The 20603-nt window shown below is 42.8% G+C and overlaps 1 long non-coding RNA gene and 1 pseudogene across 11 annotated transcripts; one reads left to right on the forward strand and one right to left on the reverse strand.

Moving 5' to 3' along the window:
* Nucleotides 1-2855: 2855 nt before the first annotated feature.
* The window catches only part of LOC123044606 (L-type lectin-domain containing receptor kinase SIT2-like), an 81368-nt pseudogene continuing 63620 nt past the window's right edge, over nt 2856-20603 (reverse strand).
* LOC123044607 (uncharacterized) lies at nt 3647-9241 on the forward strand. 11 transcript variants are annotated; one of them, XR_006420194.1, is made up of 4 exons: nt 3647-3779; nt 4657-4760; nt 5005-5125; nt 5293-9241. It is a non-coding gene; the product is annotated as an uncharacterized lncRNA (long non-coding RNA). The 11 variants fall into 11 exon arrangements; XR_006420192.1 differs by having other exon boundaries at nt 3652-3779; nt 4866-5125; XR_006420190.1 differs by having other exon boundaries at nt 3655-4338; nt 4635-4760.

Genomic DNA, 20603 nt, shown 5'->3' on the forward strand with positions numbered 1-20603 from the left:
GGAGGAGCAGTTCCGGGAGGCGCAGGCCAACGCCACCAACAACCACTAACTCCTCTAGGAGCATCAGTAGGCGGAGGAGGAGCTCGCCGCCGGCAGGGTAGTCATGCCGGACGTGGACATGGAGGAGCAGGAGGCACTACTCGAGTACTACCGCTCCGCCTGCGAGAAAGCCACGCCCGTTGGCTGTACCGCCGGTGGGTGGCAGAGGTGGCGGCCGTTGGCAAGGAGTGCGACGATGAGGCGGTGTTCGGCGAGACCGATGAGGAGGAGGAGGACAACGCCGAGGCAATGCCCCGCCGCTACCACGAAGAAGCCGACACATCCGCGGGTGTCCCCGATAGCGAGGAAGAGTATGCACGGTAGGTTGCCGCCGCTCTGGTCCCAGGAAGCCCATCGCTCCTCCCCTCCCGTCGATGCCAAGCTTGGTGGGCTGAGATCGTCGGCCGATTATTCGCTTGGCGGCGATGTCGACCCGGACAGCTTCATTTCCCGGGGCTCTAGAGACGGAGTTGGAGAGCGTCGAGGCGGAACTGGAGATGGTGAAGCTGCAGTTCTCGGGGCTGATGGACGAACACGAGGACTGGACATCGGCGATCATTTAGATTATGTATTAATTATACCTCCAGAGCTATACTGGCACCTCTTTGATGTAATTGTAATGAAATTCGTTATGTTTATATGAAATCGTTTATGTTCATATGAAATCTATTTTGTTTATGTGAAATCTGGCCGTGTTTATATGAAATCCGGACTTGTTTGAACGAATTTGGTCCATTAGTTCGAGTGATGGTAAAAATGTATGCAACTGGCATTCGATGGCTGCCTCTCGCGTCCGTGTCCGCGGACGGATACGGGAGAAAATTTACGGGTCGCCGTTGGAGATGCCCTTAAGCAAGATTTGGTCGAGCCTCACTTTGTTTCCTCGCATGCCCTATTCGAGTGGTTGGCAATGGTCCAATCGACACAAGGGATGAAACTATTTTGTTGGAATCTAAGTCAAAGTCGTGTTTTCTCGGTTGACTATGTACTGGACACTCACACATTTGGACATTCCCGTGGATAGAAAAATGGTAATCAATGGTACCTCTAAAATCAAAATGTTTTGTGGTATCATCGCCGATGCGTGATTCTAAGAAAGGATAACCTTACAACGTGATTGTTCTGGGGAGATGATAAAAACCTTTTCTTACAGAGCAATTTTGGGTGCACAACACCACCAGTCATCCAAGTCACGTCCAACTTGTGTCCACCACACAATGTTGCCAACTTATTTGGTCACTAGCTTGAGCATATAAACTTTTAATGGTAAAACTTCCTCTCCACTGCAGGTTATTTTCTAGTGTACGCATTAGTTTCGTTTATGGTTTACTCTATAGCAACAGGAACACCGACAACTATTTATGAAGGTTTATACGCGTTTGGAGCATGTGATCGAGGATGTTTTCTACCCGACATGGGTGGTGGAAAATCTACAGATTATCTCTCCTCCCACTCCGCCTCAGGCATCGTTTATATCATATTTGCTTTACTATGGCTAGCTTGATACTATGTGTGGATGTGTTGGTATTGGTCGTGTGCATCCTAGCCATGCAAAGCCTAGATGTGTTCATGATCTTTGAAGTCGCTTGATGCGACATTGAGAGTTAATAAGAAGCGTCCTTTATAAACACAATCAGTTAATTTGTGGCAGTTGAATTCTTAGTCTTTCTTTTTTTCACCCAATAATGTTGTATGTTTGTTCATTATCACAATGATAGTGAAACCCGATATTTCTTTTGTCATATGAATGAAAAACACCGACCTACATAGATTTGAAGTGGGGCATGTGAGGGCGAATGCGACGGTGGTCAAAACAGCAAGCCAATTATTCACAAACATATCAACAAGCATCTTAGGTACATGTAAGGAAAAATATCTATATAATGAAATCCACGAGTACTGCAATGTTAAATCTCCACCACAAAATATACTTGCAAGAACTTACTACAACATCAATATCCTAATATAATCATCAACATATGAAAGAATATCATACCTCCAATATCAACACGACCAAACTATACCAAACTTGAACAACAAATACAAATAGCAATCATTAACTTGATCAACAATAAATATGAGAAGATGAACACCAAATCAAGGGGAGACACAAGTATTTACATCAAAACACAGTGCGGGGGAAAAAACCATGGGCCGACAAGCATGTCTTCCACTATAGAGATGAAAGGTACAAGGTGGAAGCAAACAAGTAAGGTAGGCTCAAAATCCCCATTTTATTATTCAAATTTGGCACATTTTTTTATGAAATGTCCCACTTCTCTCTCCCACACCAGAACTCTCTTAAGAATACAAAAGTTCAACTCTCTGTTATTCTTAAGTTTGGAGAGAAGTTTATTTGAGTTTTCTGTTGGTACACCCCCTAAGAACACTTTGCAGATTATATGGGAAGATTATAAGATACTCCTTCAATAAAAAATATTAGATCATTCTAATCTCATGTTTGATGCACTGGAAGAATAGGGATTAGAATTAGTTGACCATGAATGTCCAAAACTACTCGTTTTAAGTATCTTTAAGATTCATGCAAACTTTTAAGAGGGGTGGGGGGATCGAAGAAAATTCAGTCTATTTTAACAACTCTACATAAAGCCTTTCTCATCTTGCTAACTATCTCAAATAGCCAAGTTTATTTTGCGGTAACTTAATACACATGCTTCTGAACAGTGAAGTAAGTGATGCACTTTATCACATGACGTATTCACATACCTCAATAGCAGCCATATAATTTCGTGCATTTGCTCGAGCATAGAAAAACAGATTAGTACACATGGAAAATCACAAAATCACAACCGATGTCATGTTTCCTCTACAAGGTTGGACAAGGTGGTCACACTTTCCATCGATGAAGGGTAAGACATAACATACGAGTCAAACCCTCCGTTCTGCATCAGCGCAAGAATCTAGAAGCTCTCATTCGTCAACATAAGCTCCGGTAGTTGCACGTCTCCGTTAAGGTACATCACGAGTCCTGGCCTTGAATTGCAGAGAGGATGGGAGCATAACAATCCTAGCTTCAATGCTAGGAAATCTCACGGGCATCGTAGCTATGAAGCTTGGTATCTACGGTTTCAGCTAGTGATCCTGTGAATTTTGCCTAATGGGTTGTTGTCCACATGTAACCTTAAAAAGGAATATGCCGAAGGCGAACACGTCGGTCAAGGGGGTTGCCTTGCTAGTGCGACCAAGCTCTGGAGATAGGTATCCTATGGTCCCAACCATGTGTGTGGTTTGTGGGTTGGCACCACGATCGTACGTACAACCTTGCCATTCCAAAGTCACCAAGTCGACCATTCATCTCACTGTGGAGGAGTACATTAGGGCATGTACAATGGTTGATAAGATAGTCTTATCTTAAATCTTGCATGTAATTTAGAGACGATCGAAAAAATTCCTACAATGGGTCGTCTCTTAGCCTTATCTTCAATAACTAGTCATACATAAAAATATGGTGAGACATATCTCTACTCCTAATGGAGTAGTTGGCAGGATTGCGTTTAGGTTTTTTTTTCGTCCCACTACTCTCGTCTGGTTTTTTCGACTGGTTTTTTTCGTCTCCCCTTCCACCTCTTGCACGCAAGAAAAAAAACCGTATCACCACCCACGAAAGAAAACATACACAACGCCGCTGCCCTTGATCCCCTCGACCGCGCTCTCCTCGATCCCCTCGGACGTACAATCTCGTCGTCGCCGACCTATGGGATCGCCGCCGCCGAGCCGAGGTACGGGATCGTCTCCATCACGTTCCTTCCCTGACCGCCCCTCCCTGGATCCACCCCTCGTGATGCGGCTGCTCTCTCCCTCTTACCGCGATGTGGCGTCGCCCCCATCTGTCGCTCCGCCGCCGCCGCCTCCCTCCCCTTGCTTCCCTATCTCCCTCTTAGCCACCTCCACCCCCACCCTTCCTCTCCATTGTCGGATCCGGTTACAGATCGCCATGGTTAGGCGATGGAGCTCCATGTCCATGGCGCACGCGTGCTCATCAAGAAAGCGGCTCCCGGATCTTGATCGCGCGGCCGTGACAGAGGGGATCGAGGTGGCTGCCGCCTCTGCTGAAGACCAAGCCCCCACCTTGTCCAGAATCACTTCCTCCGCCGTGTTCCACCAAGGAAGGAGGGGGCGGCTCAAAGTCTCCCTCGCTGCCGGCTCCAGATGCAGCCGTCACCATGGGTGAGCGCCTCATACACGACCAGTTTTGATGGATTCGTGGCCACATGCACGTCTAGTGACAAAGCAGTCGGACATGACGAGGCTCACGCAGCGTCTCGATCCTGAAGCCAAGTATGTTTTGTTGCCCTCTCAGACTGGATCAACCAATAGCTAGAGATCTAAATGAGAATAGGTTCATTTATGTTAATAAGGTCTTAAAATCATATTTAGGAACGGAGGGAGTAGTTCAGTAGAAGAAAATACCACGTCACTTGTAATGGAATTTCATGTGTCAAACATATACGTGTGCTGACTACATGCCCCTGCAAGTGTGTTGATTCTAACGTCAGTTTAGTAACTGTAGTTATATCCCAGGTTCATTTACATCTGCAGACTACATGCAATTGCTTGTTCATAAACTATTTTAGGCGTTTGTTTGTTTTCCTCCAGGTGTGCACTAAATTAATACTATCCCCGAGTGAAGGTGACGTTTCCAGTAAGAGAATTGACAATGCTGATAGTGACGTGATATTTCATAGCGTTGTCGATGTCAGGTATGTCGCAAATTTCTCTCTTTTTACTTAGCCAACTTATTTTACTACCTGGGGTGTTATGAAATTTTGTTTCTAAAACATATTGTGTGGTGTTTTGTTCTGGAGTGTTTGTACGGAAATGGCATGGTATTATAGTATTTTGGCGGCGTGGCTACTTCGTCGTCAAAGAACACTCCGACACCATTTTCCGCTGGCATGTTCCATTGAATGTCATTGCTTTTATCATGGCATCCAACACTTGCAGATGTGACTCAAAAGGGGGTTCTGAAGCTGATGAACTTGGATGGCCTGACAGTCTACCATACCACCAACCATCTCCAAGTACACGAACTTGAAAACTTTCTAAGATTCGTACACACCTTCAGGTACAGACACTTGGTTTTTTTTCTCTAGAATTTCTATACATTTTAAGTGGATGAGCCGCCCATATATTCATTAGAAAATGATGGAGGTGACCCTATTTAATATGAGTTTTTAGATTTGTTTTCCAAGTAAAGATCAGAAAGCCGACAACGTTTCTATTATGTTTCAGGAGAAGTTTGGATCTTTTTAGATAATTATTGCAACCATCTGTCTGAATGAGCATAAAAACAACGCTATGAGGTAATGCAAGCATGAGGGTGCCTCTTTCCACAATATGCGAACATATGGGATACTCGAGGCTTTTTGTTGTTTTTCAATCTAAGGCACGTGAAACTTTACTGTCGTTATTTTACATACCAATATCATTGCTTCCTCCAATTTCAATTGATTTTCATTTCTTGATTCATGTGTGTATAGTACAAAGAGGAGATAAAAGGAGTATTGGAAAGCTTAAAACCATCCCCCCAAAACCACTCTGCCTGGAGAAAGAAGACAATATTTGGCATGATCTGTTTCATCTACTATAGGTCATTTGGTATTTTATTGTGCACACACTATATTTTCATGTAAGAATAATCTAGAGGGAAGGGGAGCCTTGGCGCAGTGGTAAAGCTGCTGCCTTGTGACCATGAGGTCACGGGTTCAAGTCCTGGACCCTGCGCAAGCGGGAGCTACATGCACCGGGCTGCCCTTTTTTAAGAATAATCTAGAGGCTTGTTCTCTTAGGCATATATCAAGCAAGCTTCTGATGGAGAAGAAAGAAGCAATTCTTCTCTTCAATTCAAACAATTGATTTGTTAAGTTGTTTTCAGTTTGAGGTGTCAAAATGAGAACTTCGAGGATCAAGACCTTTGAACTGAAACCAAAATTAAGATATAACACGACACCGGGACACATAGAGTAGCTAACTAGATGTATGGTATTTCCAGAAAAGAACAATAGAATAAAATAGGACACCAGAAAAATCCAGTAGGGAACCTGATGGGCTACCCTCTTCGGTAAAAACTTGCTTCATGCCATTGTATAATCTATTGGGAAGTCACAGAGTCAAAAATCGTTGTCCCGTTCTCTTCGGTAATGATTTTTTTTAGCTACGCCTCAACTTAACGTGTCGGTGACTCCGTTAGGACACCAGGAACATGATTGCAGTCCAAGATGCCATCTGCAACCTCAATCCATTGAATGTAATTCAGTGAAATATATATGTTCTCATTTACCAGACTTAGCGTTCAGTTCAATTAAATTTGTCAGTTTACTGATTGCTGCATAGCTACCATTTCTCAAATTTACGATGTGGTTTCTGCTGTTGATTTCAAGTTGGCCAGATATAATTAAACTTAGGTTATTGTCATTTTAGCAGGGGGAAATCTTGATTCCTAAATGCAGTAGGTTAACTGTCAATAAATCTTTTATGTATAATACACTGCCTGGAATGTTGCTCTAAATAATTATTATGTAAAATCAAGATATTTGTTATTGGTTTTTCTCTTTTTAGATAAAACAGATATGATGCATGTACAACTATACATGCCAAGTTCTGAAGCTCATATGTTCCGTACATAGTTTTAGTTATGAAGCAAATAGCTCAAGGTATTTCACATTGGAAGAACTTAGTCTGTGACGTACGATGTTTTCTAATGGCACTGAATACTGTATAATTTAAGATATAAATCATTAAAATTTCTTTTACTCATACATCTGACAACCAGAATGTGTCATGATAATGTAAGCATGCAATATTGTACTGCCATATAATCTGTCATTACATTTTTTTTGGAACCATAACCATGCAACATTATACTGCCAAAATAATAATCTGACTATACATTTGATTATTGCTTGCATTCATATATTTTTTCACTTCCGCTTTTGTTTTATGTCCAGTAAACAACATCAATCATAGGGTAGGAAACGTTGTTGTCCGTCTGCTTTTATTAGATTCTTCAGAATTACATTTTCCAAGTTATTTGTGACTGTTTACGATGAGTAGATTTCCATTACATGTAGTCAGTCTAACGAGTAAGATAGAAGACTATATTTTCACTTTAGTTAGTCACTGCTCATTTGATTTTCCATGCCTCCCAATGCTAACCGACACAACTGCTTTCTCTGCCTATGCTGCATGGCTATAAGGCACCGTGTCATTGACGTTGAGGCCAAGGCTATGTGCCTCGGGTGCGATCTTGATGAGATCTACTCAGCCACCTTCTTAAAAGTGAAAATACTAACGAACTATAGTTGCACGCGAGAATTGATTTTAAATTTGAAAGTTATTAGTATCTTTTAGTAGGGAGATGAACTTACTTCAGGTTACAGGATGTCGTGATCTTTTTTCGTTTTTCCCTGATTTCATTCCGAATAGCTTGCGTCTGTTTTGGTGTTGTACATGCTGCAGTGTGGTACTTGCAACTGTTGCCATTATCACTTGAAATTTTCTACGAATTGCTCATCGACAGTTGAATTCAGATCAAGGTTCCACAATTGTTCATCTAACTTTCAACTTCATAATTTTGCAGCTCGTAGTGGATAGGAGATGATGCAACCGAAGGCACACTTCAATACTCTTTTATTTAGTCTTCCCTTTTTCCTGTGTGTCCAAGAGATTGTTACCAGCATTTTTTCCAAGCATGTATTACCGAGTAAATACTAGTTTTTATTTCAGTCCTTCCCTTACCCCTCCACCGGATTTGATTTTTTTTTACATTTGTGACAATGGCAGATGTTGACTTCCTTTACAATGGTGCCGAGGAGATCAATGTTTGTTTTTGATCTGATTAACTTCAGATATTTAAACAATAATTATTGCTTCCAAATAAAATTGATCATGGCGTGATATACATCTATCAACTTGCATTTTTTTCCTTTATGTTCCAGTATCCATAGAAAAGGTCACAATACATCACTTTCATTTATATCGGACGTGCGCAACAAAACAGCTGGTTACAATTCTGTAGATTTTCCTGCTACCCTTTGGTTTGTAGTTAGTACCGAGTATTATAGTCCCTTTAGGCCTTGGAGTTGCATATGATATGGGAGCAATAGGTTCAGTGAAAAAGTCTTAAAGCCTGGGATGGGTTTTTTTGTAGGCTTGTGTAGTGCACATTCTGATGTACGAGCTATGACTTCCTTTGTTTTTGTGATGAAATAGTGTGTCCAATATGTATAGTTTTGAATCATGGCAATTAATCAGTTATGGATCAGATGTCTTAGTAAGCTGGTTCACACTCCCTCCGTCCCGAATGACGTGTTGAATAAATGGATGTATCTAGATGTATTTTTAGTTTTATATACATCTATTCATGTCCATTTCTGCGACAAGTAATTCGGGATGGAGGGAGTACTTGATAGGGTAGTGAGAGAGGCTCTTTTGATTAGATCAAATAGCTTATTTCGCATTGGCATACACAATGCGGTATAGTTAGGACAATCAGTGTTTACTTTATCCCTTTCTCAGTTATATTTATTTTAGAATTAATTTTGGCATTGCTTGATAGGACTATGATTTCTTATATTTTTGTTTATGATGCATATTTCTAATTGCAGCGCAGAGGCTCCGCAATGAGCACGCATGCCAGCTTTTCCTTTGAGCCCGAGTCCATTATCTTGCCCTGTGGCACAGAAATATATTTCAAGTTTCTTGGGTGCATCTGTTAGCTGCTAAGGTGGATTTAATCAGGCAGCTTATTGATCTCAAGAACTCTTCAATCTCATATGGCCGTCTCCCTTTCCAGCCAACATAAAAAGAAAAACTCCATGCTGGTCACAACATCTAGAGCCACTTCTAATCTATGGAGCTCAATTCTATTTTTATAACAAGCATGCGAGTTTGGATGCAATCTTCAGATGAATCAAGCCTGAGATCCATAGGTGTCGTGGGCTAATTAGTTGTTGAGTTGCAAAGATGCAAAGTATTTTGTACCTTCCATCTGGAAATACTTGTTGAGGAAATGGACAAAGATGGATGTATCTAGAACTAAAATATGTCTAGATACATCCATTTCTCCGACAATAATTCCGGACGGAGGGAGTATGTTTCATGAAAGAATATTGACGCAAACAACTAATTTATGATAATTATTGTATCATTTGGATCCTATAAATGGCATGTATATCATCTTCCTCTGGTCTCTATCAATAGGAAAGCTACGCTTTATAATGCGCTCCATATTGGCTTAACGAGTGAATGCTTCGTTGTTGTCTCGTGAGGACTATGTGATGCGTGATGAGGAAGAAGCAAAAGGAGCAATGGGATGGTGACAGGCACATCGCCCTTGGGTATAAGGCAGAGGTGCTTACTATAAAGACTGCAAAAGAGTGAGGGAGAGAGAGAGAGATGAGATCGAGGTAGGGAGGAAGGGGGAGAGAGATCTTGCATGTACACGTCGACAGGATAACTACGTTCTGAAATATTAATGAGATTTGGTGGTAAGTCACCATAAGTTTGTTTCCTATTTATCAGGCACTATAACTTTCATGTTGAATATGTTGCAGAAATATTCTTTGATAAATATGTTTTTATCTCTTGATATTTTTATTATGATTGTAATTTTTTTTCATTCACGTGTCGTTCCAAGAAACATTTTTATTTGGGGGAAGGATGAAGGGAAGAAAAGGAGAGAACTTAACGATAAAAAAGAAGTCATCAAGACAGGTCGTTGCAACGCACGGGCGTTCTACTAGTTGTGCTAAGAGATCATCTCTTGTCTTTTCTTAAATAAGAAAAGACAAGTCTTTTCTTAAGAGTTCTCTCTCCTCCACCTCATCACTTATCCAACGTGGCACTCCTAAGATAGCACCATTGTACACTAGTAGAAAAAGGGTCTAATGAGTAGCTCATTAGTCCCAGTTTGAAATTGAGCCGACACTAATGTGACCATTAGTGCCGGTTCCAACGGCTAGGCGGGCCGCTCCCATTAGTACCGGTTCATGAAGAACCTTTAGCACCGGTTCGTGCCACGAACCGGTACTAAAGGGCGTGGTGGCAGGATGTTGTCAGACTGGGGCACGTCCAGGACCTTTAGTACTGGTTCTTGTCACGAACTTGTACTATAGGTCGTCCTGCATATAAACCATTCGTCCAGCTCGCTCTGTTCTCCCCCCTTTCCCCTCTTCTCTCCTCTCTGTTCTTCCTCTTCTCCCCTTGAGCTCATCACACATTTTGCCCAAATTTTGTCAAGATTTGAAGGCCCCCATCCATTCAAGTGATCACAAAGGTTAACAACTTTGTCCTTTCATCTCTCATTGCTAGATTAACTCTTGCAATGCTTTATATAGTGATTAATTTGTGGGGTTTTAGTAATTTGGGAGGAATTATATGTGGTAGTATATTTGATTTATATGCAATTTGAGCTTAAAATAACTCTTAATTTGCATATGTAGGTGTGGTTTACTTGGTGCCGTCCCGTCTCCGTCGTAACCACCGTCGATCGTCCACACCGACCCGTCGTCGGCACCACCTTGTGGTGAGCCTCTTGTTCTTATCTTTTTTATATATAAAAAATCATGTTTGTGTGATTTAGATATATAGTTACTTGTATAATTATCTTACCCGTTCGTTGTTTGTTATACATAGTGCGATGGTTTTGATATTCGTCCCCATCGGCCCTCGTCTGTGTTATGATTCGGATGTGGTATATTCTCTTTTAAAACTATTTGTTGCATTTCGTGTTTATGACAAATTGTGCCCATGAAGTTGACATAGATAATTTTTATCTAGGAGGTATGTGAACCGGAAATTCCAACCGACCCTATTGTCGAGAGGTTAAATTTAGTTGAAAGAGAAAACAAGTATTTGAAAGAAAAATTGAAAAGAATTGAGGGGGAGAAGATGGAATTGGAGTTGCATGTTGCCGATGTCGTCGATGATCACAAGATCAAGATGGAGAAAATGCGGTTGAAGATTAGAAAGATTATAAAATATGCCATTGATAGTGTGGCTTGGTATCATTATGCATTTGTTGTTGCATTTAAATTCTTTAGCTAGAGAGTTATTTGTATGTTGCATTTAAGTGTTGTATATGAACTTTATTTATGAACTTGTATTAATTTGGTCTATTCGGTGGTGTGTAATGAAGATGCGCCGGCAATGGATGTACGATGACCGATGCTCTCCCTAGTTCATTGATGGCGTGCATAGTTTTCTGATTGCGGCTCAGGAAAACAAGCGGGCGGATGGTTTTATGCCTTGTCCATGTGCTGGCTGTAAGAATGGTCACAATTACTCTAACTCAAGAACCATTCACATCCACCTATTTGAGTCCAGTTTAATGCCCCACTATAATGTTTGGACCAAGCACGGAGAAAGAGGGGTTATGATGGAAGACAATGAAGAAGAAGAGGATGACGATAGCTATCCTGGCTATGAGCGCCAAATTAGGAAGGCACATCGAGCAAAACAACAGGGGTCGAGCTCGAGCTCGAGCCAAGCAGTTGGCCAAAAATGCGGGAAAACCGTTCCCCAGCTAGGAGAACAGGCGGCGCAATTGATCCCCCCGCTTGTTGTACCAACACATGAGAGTACCGGCGCCGGTCAGCTGGTAATAACCGAGGAGCATAGACGGAACGCTAAAATGCTCGGCATCAGTGTTGGACAATTCCTCGAGATTGAGCCCATGCCTAAGCTTAAAGAGGAGGAGATAAAATGGAAATATGCCCGCGGCCAACCTTTGGTAAGGCCTGAGGAGGTCAAGAACCTCCCAACGAGAATGTATCAATTGCATGATTGGTACATGAAAATTACCAAGAGTAGCAATCGAGAGGGCCTCATGGTGAAAGTCAAGGAAGAGTAGAGTATTACTTCCATAAGCTAGCTCTGTCCACTGAGTATTCAGAACTATTTCAGTTATTCCATCAAGACGCACTCGACAAATCCATCATCAGTTTGTATTGTCTGTAAGTGATTTCTTTCTGTAATTCAAGTCTCAAGCTAGCTGTAGTGCTCATTGATCGATCATTACATGTAATTATCCTCACTATATTCTTTTCTATGGTATATTATGCACGATGAAGATGTATGAAATGAAAAAAGCTGGACACTATGGCATTGGGTTCATTGACCCAAATACCATTAATGAAGAAACATGGAGATATGCATGGTATCAAACAGAGGTAGAGAAAAACATGCTGGAGTTCTTGAAGCGCTTCAATACCAATTAAAATATACTACTTCCTTACAACTACACGTGAGTCACACTCTCTTGTACTTCAAATTCCGTTTTTACTAACTAGATAGCTAGATATTAATAATTAAGTGTATAGGGTTTAGGATAGTTGATGAGTGTTATGCACATGCCCGCTTAATTAAGACATGCAAACGTGTGTGCATGCAGTTACCATTGGATCTTGTAAATCAGTAAAGTTGACGAAGGAACAGCTGAAGTACTGGACTCACTACTTAAAGAGAAGAGAGAGTACACAACCGTGAAGGGGATAGTCGACAGGTAATTTCAATCACTATTAACTATATGTCGGCCTCTTTAGTTCATCATTTCCTGATATCAACTATTTAATAACTCATTTATTCATTTTCTTTGTCGGCGGGCAGGGCTTGAGCAAAGTTCAGGAATTCGAAAGAGGTTCCAGGCGAATGGAGAGAAAGGCTACATTGGTTTCGGCCCAAGGTATAATTAATTAAGTACTACTACCTTACCATGCATCTCTTTAATTCTAGTTTCAATACCATTAATTATCATGCTTGATTAATTATTATATGATTAAATTCTATTCTCGTAAAGGCCCTGAAGCAGGCGCAGGGGAGAGATCATTGTGCATATTGTGTTTTCGAGAACATTCACATGATGACGTCTGAAAGGACCAAAACTGAGAAACAACTATGGGTATGCGCGTTTGACAGAACACTATTGACAATTTTTATGTCATTATCGATATCTAGTCACATAACTAATACACATGCATATTGATCTCCTTATTAACAGTTCGAATCGGTACGGGAGACACTCCTACCAGTGGAGCGCATACAAGCACTTCAAGAGGAAATAGCGGGATTTTTGCTCGATGAGGTCATAGATCCCAAAGGGGAATTCTACTACCCGCTACCGCCCCAATGAACTACTTCCAATTGTCATCGTGCTCCTAAGGCACCAAGTCAAATGCCACTGGCTCTGAAAGGCTACATGTAGAAAAAACTGTATATAATATATATATATATATGTATATATATATATGTATATATATATATATATAATCGGTTCTACGAGAAATTCTATTTATATATATGCATAACGTGTACAATATGTAGTATCGTAAAATACCAGCAAACGAAAAAGAATTAAATGATAAACACAAAATTAAAGGAAAAATAAATAATAAAACCTAAACCCCCCAAACTTTTAGTACCAGTTTGTAACACCAACCGGTACTAAAGCTCTCCCCACACCCGACTCTGGCTCGTGCCATGTGGTGGCCCTTTAGCTGCGGTTCGAGACGAACCGGTACTAAAGGGGGGACCTTTAGTCCCAACCCTTTAGTGCCGGTTACAGAACCGGCACTAAAGCCCCTTACGAACTGGGGCTATAGCCCGGTTCTGCACTAGTGGTACATGCCTTTACTAGCTTTGATGTCCTGGTGGATGATTACTTTCTCACACTCCTCGTGGAGGTAGAGCAACCCCGAAGCAAAAACCTTTTGTCCCAATCTAGAACCGGCTTCTCATCATCACCATACAAGTGCCTATCAAGGCTCCCATTTGGCATGTACTCGTATATCAAATTATCAAGAGCAATTCATCTTTACACCTGCAATAAACATGTAACTGAGCGAGATTGCGATGTTGTAGTCGCCCAATGCTCACAACCTCGGCGATGAACTCTTTCATGCCTTGTTTTGAGTCATGTGACACCTTCACTGCGATCTCCAGTTTGGGCAGTGGTAGCACCCCTTTGTATACCCTCCCGAAACCTCCCACACACAACAGATTCTTCTCCTTGAACCCGCCGGTGGCGATGAATAGATCCTTGTAGGAGAACTGGTGTGGCCCGAACTCGATCTCCCAATCTTCTCGGAGCTACTTGTACTTGAGCCGCCGTCGTATTAGGAGGACGACGAGGGTGCCCGCGGCAAAGGTGAACATTGTCGTCGCTACGGGTGGGATGATCTCTGCGAGCTTGGGATGGCGCTCTAGGCCTAAGCAAGGGAGCTTTGTTAGCTCGGCGATGTCGATGGCCGGAGCAGGTCCGTCCATCGCGTAACACCAGCCAAGAATGCAGTGTTGCGAGTTGAAAGAACCCGTGGCCGACGAGAAGCCCACGTACACCGTGTCCGTGAGCACCGTTGAGAGGTCGTAGGTCTTGGAGAGCAGCGGCTTGCACTACAAAAAAATACACTTCCGTGATGATACGTGTTTGTCACAGTAGGTCACGTTTTTTGTCATGCATGTACATCCATGACGATTTTATGACAGAATCAAGATAGTCATACATGTGCTGTCGTAGAAGTGTTCCATGACATTACCAAAATTATCATCACGAAAGTGTCCACTTCCATGACGATAAATCGCGCGTCACAGAAGTGCTTTCGTCAAGGGTGACCGACACGTGGCATCCACCGTAACAGGACGCCGTTAAGCTATCGGGTTGGGTTTTGGATCCGATAACCCGTTAACAGCCCCGACCAATGGGGATTTTCCATGTGTAAAATCATCATTGGCTGGAGGAAACATGTGTCGGCTCATCGTCGGGACATATGTCATCCACTCATTGGAAAGAAGGTGCCTATGATACGTCGGCACGTGGCACGGCCCAGCAGAGGCCCATTCCTGTGAAAAGGCCGGCCCATTTGACTTGGTCAAAAGGTGGCTGGCCGGCCCATGGAAAGCCTGTTAACGACCTGTTCGCATATAGCCCATTTACAGCCCGCTAACCCAAGGCCCGTTACGCCCTATCCGAATTAGGCCCAGTAGCGTCATCTGGGCCATCCAATATGATTCCAGCCCGTTTTTACTTCTGGCCCATGTATGGCCCATGACGTCTTTCGGCCCATATGAGGCTCTTTGTAACTCTTGGCCCATTAACGGCCCGCGGTGAAATTGGCCCATAATGAACAGTGTATCACTTTACACCCATTAACTGCCCCGTGGTGAAACTGGCCCGTAATGAACAGTGTATCACTTTATACCCATTAACAGCCCGTTATTCCATGGGTCGTTTCCAGCCCATGTTATCTTTCGGCCTTCTAAGAGCCCTTTATTCTTGTGCTCATTTCCAGCATCCGTTTACTTACGGGTCGTTACTGTCATTTTTTGCTTGTGGGCCAAATTTAGCCCGTGGTTACAGTCGGCCCGTTTGTGGTCCGTTAATACGTTGGGCCGTTTTCATAGCGTCATCAAATACGGCCTATTAACGATGGCCCGTTATGGTCGGCCCATGAACGGACGATTCCAACTCTAGCCCGTTTACGACCATAATGCAGCCTGTTATTGGCCCATGTTTGGCCAATCGATCATACGGCCCATATAAGGCCCATTGATGATACGGCCCATAGAAGGCCCATTGTTTCTACGACCCGTAGAAGGCCCATTGTTTCTACGGCCCTTAGAAGGCCCACTGTTTCTACGCCCGTAGAAGGCCCACTGTTTCTACGGCCCGTAGGAGGCCCAGTGTCACTACAGTAAATATTAGCCCATGGTTATTGTGGCCTAGTTTTAAAAAATAGGTTATTGCAGCCACTAGCAAACCGCGGAAAAAGAACTGCACTGACTACAAGCAAACAAATAAACAAGACAACAAGGAAATAAATAAGCAAGCAACTTACGCTAGGCTATCACGGCTATCACACATATTACATCCACTGGGCATCAAAGTTCGCCACCAGTGCAAATAAACACGCCGACAAAAGAATATACAAAACTGAGAGCACTTCAGAAGGCACTAGGCCTGGCCAGGTCGGGCCCCCCAAACAGCCGAAGAAGCTGAGTAGACCTCAGTTGTGTCAACGATAGATGCATCAACACTAGATTTATGGCATGATGGTGTGCACGGCAGTCCTCTGACATCTTCATTGCATCTTTGACTTCAAGTCGGAGCTGAGCTGAAGCAAGCCTTTCCGCTTTAAGTTGAGACTGAAGAAGTCGAACTGATTGAGGCAGCGACTGCACAGAGGTTGTCTCACACCTGCTGGTGAGTAGCTTCAACTCACTGTCTTCATCAAGACAGGACCTTGGGGTCATCTCGCTGTCCTCAACATGGTTTGGCTCACTATCTTCCCTAAAGTTCTGCCTGGCGTAAGAGATACGACTCTGAAAGAGAAACAAGGAGACACGTAACAGGTTTCACAATTATATAAGCAAATAAATGGATCTGTTCTGCATAAGGAACATGTTTTTACAACTACAATTTGAAACTGGTAGTTGTTGCAAACATCCAATCAGATGTAAACAGCAAAGCAAACAGCAGTGGAGGAAATGATGCCTATCCAAATCTATACTAGAACAAAGTTTGAAGGCTTGAGAAGGATGAACTTACATTACATGTTAACACGGGCTGGACAAAGCCCTTCTCCATGTTGATGGAAGGATAATTCAATAAATTCCCCAAAGAAAATTCTTTATAAGCGTTGCCATTATTCTACATTTTGCAAAGAGTAAATATAGATCAAATAATATTGGAAGAAACAGAGGATAATGAAGCTCAGGTGCAGACTGATGATACATAATCAAATAGCAATTAATTAAGTACAGCGTTACAAGGCAAAAGGGAGAGAGGTACTGACAAGAGCAATGCAGAGCCCAATATTGTTTTGAGATCGTATGATCCTTTGAGCAAGGAGATTCATCTGAAATTAGTTTTCATACAAGAGAGAAGGTAAGGCACAAGCAGAAATTTAGGAGTTCAAATTTTGAATTGATATCATAGACAGTACCTGACGCTGGGCTCCAGCAGTTCTAATAGGGGTTTGGCCACTGGAGTAGGGGTAAAGTGTGGTACAGTTGGGCCTGTGTTTTCTGTGGCTGCTGATCTATCTGATTTAACAGGTATCACTACCTTTTCCAAATACCTAGTTTGTACTCCTTGAGGATCTGCACTCACCCTCTTCCTTTTGGACATCTATTACGAAAGAACAACATTTGACTGGAAAAACATAGTGTGACGACACATGGAATAGGTACAGAAAATGGATAGGTATGGCATATACTCATATATGATGCTTAAACTAAGCAGATGGTGTAACAAAGTAGAAGTAATGCAAGAGGTCAGATGCAAAATATGTGCGACCAATACAACTTTGCAAAGTTAGAGCAAGCACCTTGATGGGTGAATAAGATAGGCCATCCTCCACCATGCCAAGTTTGTTAGCCAGTGGATTGTTCCGCAATATTCCTCTCGTGCGCCCATTCTCATATTCATTTTGATAATGTTCAATATCTGACATGCATGAAAACATAAAAACAAGTGAGATTTTCTTTGTAATGCAGAAGTGATTCTAATCCAATACTGCCTCCCTGTAAACCCCTTTGTGCTATCTCTGCAATTCTTTTAAGAGATGCCATGCATGCTGTAATTTGTTGTGTGCATTAATATAATGTGGCCTACTACTCAAAATATGAGAGCTCCAGAAGTGATGACACTTCGCAGATGACAGCTTCAACATATAGTAAAGAAGAACAAGTCGACCTGACCTGACAGATTCAAAATATACTAAGGGAGAACAACTCGACCTGACCAGTCGACCGCAAGAGAAGAGTATCATCTTAAAGAAGAGCAGAAGAGCAAGCAGATTGAAGATATTACAAGTCTTTCAATACAATGTCGGTTGGCCACCCATGATGAACCAGAGCGCACAGAGAAATACTATTCTTTCCGGTCTCTCCATATGTGGCTCACATGCATTTCGAAACTAAAGTAGGAACATTTAGCTAACCAATTAAACATCTCTCAGTTTTACTAATATCAGCAATAATATCAGATATGAATTTGTACAACTAAGCTTGTTTAGCTCGATGGGTGGAGCAGTGCTATTACGACACGAACCACGTAGGCTGATTGTGGTCATCATAAAATGGGGAAACCATAAGCATGATGAGTACAGTGTTGACCGTGGCAGTGGGATGGCAGATCTGAAGCTGCAAACCGCGCAAAGGGTAGTTAGCAACCGATGTTTGCTTTGAAATAACAACTAAGATTTGGTATGGACAAGAAAGTACGGTCAACAAGTGACAAAGAAATGCAATTATGCTGTCTCTCTATATGTCGCGACATGCATTTGGAAACTCAAGTGGGACCTTTAGCTAACCAATTAAATGTGTCGGTTAACTAATATCAGTATCATATCACAATCATATTTGAACAACTAAGCTTTCGAATTCTGAGTGTTGTGTTGTTTAGCTTGAAGGGTGGAGTAATGCTAGTACGACAGAAAGCACCTACGCAGATCATAGTAGAGTAGATAAAAGGGGAAAACCCTAAGCATCAAGAGAAAAATCAGGAAAGTGGAACTAGCTGGACCAGTGGGTGGCGCACATGCTTTTCGAAACGAATATAGGAACATTAGGTGACCAATTAAACGTTCTCTGTTTTAGTGATATGAGCATCATATCAGATTCGTATTTCAACACGTAAGCTTTGGGTTGAGGTCTTGAGGAGCAGTGCTAGCACGACACGAAGCACCTACGATGATGGTAGTGAATATAAAGGGGGGAAACCATAAGCTTTACGAGTATAGTGCCCGTGCCATGGCGGATCTGAAGGTGCAAACCGGACAAAGCTATTTCGCAACCAATGTTTGCTTTCAACTAGCCACTACGATTTGGTACGGACAAGAAAAGTACAGTAAACAAATTACGATCTATTTTCCGGGTGAGATCAATAACTTAAGCACATATGGAAGAGTACCACCTCTCTTGCGACGCCGTGTAGGCCTATGCTGATACGTTGAGGGTGCTGCGGGTGCGATGGCTGTCGGCGGCGGGGAAGAAGACTTTAGACGGCAGACGGCCGGGTCGGGGGATATATCCTGTTGCCGTGGACGAGGCGGTCGTAGGAGCGGCAACGGCAAGGTGGACGACGGCGCCGATGAAGCGAGAGGAGGCGATGAAAGGATCCTGGTCCAGCGCCGTGGATGAGAGACGTCCATCTCTTGCAGTGGACGACGGGGTAGGGGTAGCGGCTCTGGCAAGGTGGAGGATGGGGTGGCGGACGGAGGAGGCTGGCCGCAGTGCGGAGGTTGTCGTGCCGCCGACGGTGTATGAATGGGGAAATGGAGGGGAGGGGGGGATCTCAAACTTTGGGACGCGCTTCTCTGAAATGTGGAAAGTTACGAACTTATCCCCCGTTTAAAATTTCGACATCGCGTCGGTTGGGGATAGGACGGTAATCTCGCATCTCCCAAATATTTGCCGGTAACTATTTCGGGCGAGGAGAGGGTGTTTTGCCGCCCACGGTTGGCGCCCATGGTGTATGAACAGGGCTGACAGGTAGGGCGGTTGTGTCACGTCTGAGGGAAGTTACACATCTGCCCCTATTTAAAATATTAGCCTACATCGATTTCGGACGAGGAGAGTTTGTTTTGCCGCCCACCGTGTATGAATGGGGAAATGGAGGAAGAGACACATGTCTTTCGGACGAGCTTGAATCAAATGTGTTTTGCCGCCCATGTTTGGCGCCCACCGTGTCTGAATGGGCTCAGAGGCCGTCGTGTCACGTCTGATTGAAGTTACTAGTCTACCCCTATCGACAGCAGTGTAAATCCGGTCGATAAGGATGTCAAGTGTCAGGGGTAGACAGTAATTTCCATATCACAAACACTTTCTTCGGGCAGCCCACAAATTATAGTGGGTGTTTAGCCGCTTCGTTCAAAACTTGGGAGAATTAGCATTCACGTTTGCCCTGGGCCCTGGCAAACTAAATTCAAATCCAATTTGTATTCGATTACGAATATCCACAGATAATTCTACGTTTTGTTATTTATTTCTTCAAAACCACAACAAAGATTTATTCCACCTTTATATATGATTATGATTTAGAAATGTCGTGATCTTCGAATTCAGTAGGTTGGATACACTCTGAGTCAAACAGTTATTTCATCCAATACAATATGCTCACACGAAAAACAGTTCACCTTATGTCAATCATACAAGTACTGAGGATTACCTCGCCTAAAAAATTCGGATCATTACAACACATGGACAACATAGGGGGTCTTGCAACATAATCCATTCAGAGACATGACACAACATGCAAGTACAATAATCTAATGACAATTTCAACTGGTATCTAAAGAAGAACCGGGATTACCTTGGGCTTCAGATAGCAGAAACAGCAGGACCTCCTCCGTCTTCAAATGCAACATTCTTACTTCCTCCAATTCTTGGGTTGCTTGCATAATGCGTGCCGCTAATTCCGTAATTTCCAGCCTCAAGATAAAGATTACCTCATTCATGGCAGCCACACCATCTCTTTCTGCCTCTAGTAGAGCCTCAAGCACTATAATATCTGTGCTCAGACTGCTCTCCGGCGGTGTTGCCTCTGA

The sequence above is a fragment of the Triticum aestivum genome, chromosome 2B (genome assembly GCF_018294505.1).
Source record: "Triticum aestivum cultivar Chinese Spring chromosome 2B, IWGSC CS RefSeq v2.1, whole genome shotgun sequence".
Taxonomy (NCBI): Eukaryota; Viridiplantae; Streptophyta; class Magnoliopsida; order Poales; family Poaceae; genus Triticum; species Triticum aestivum.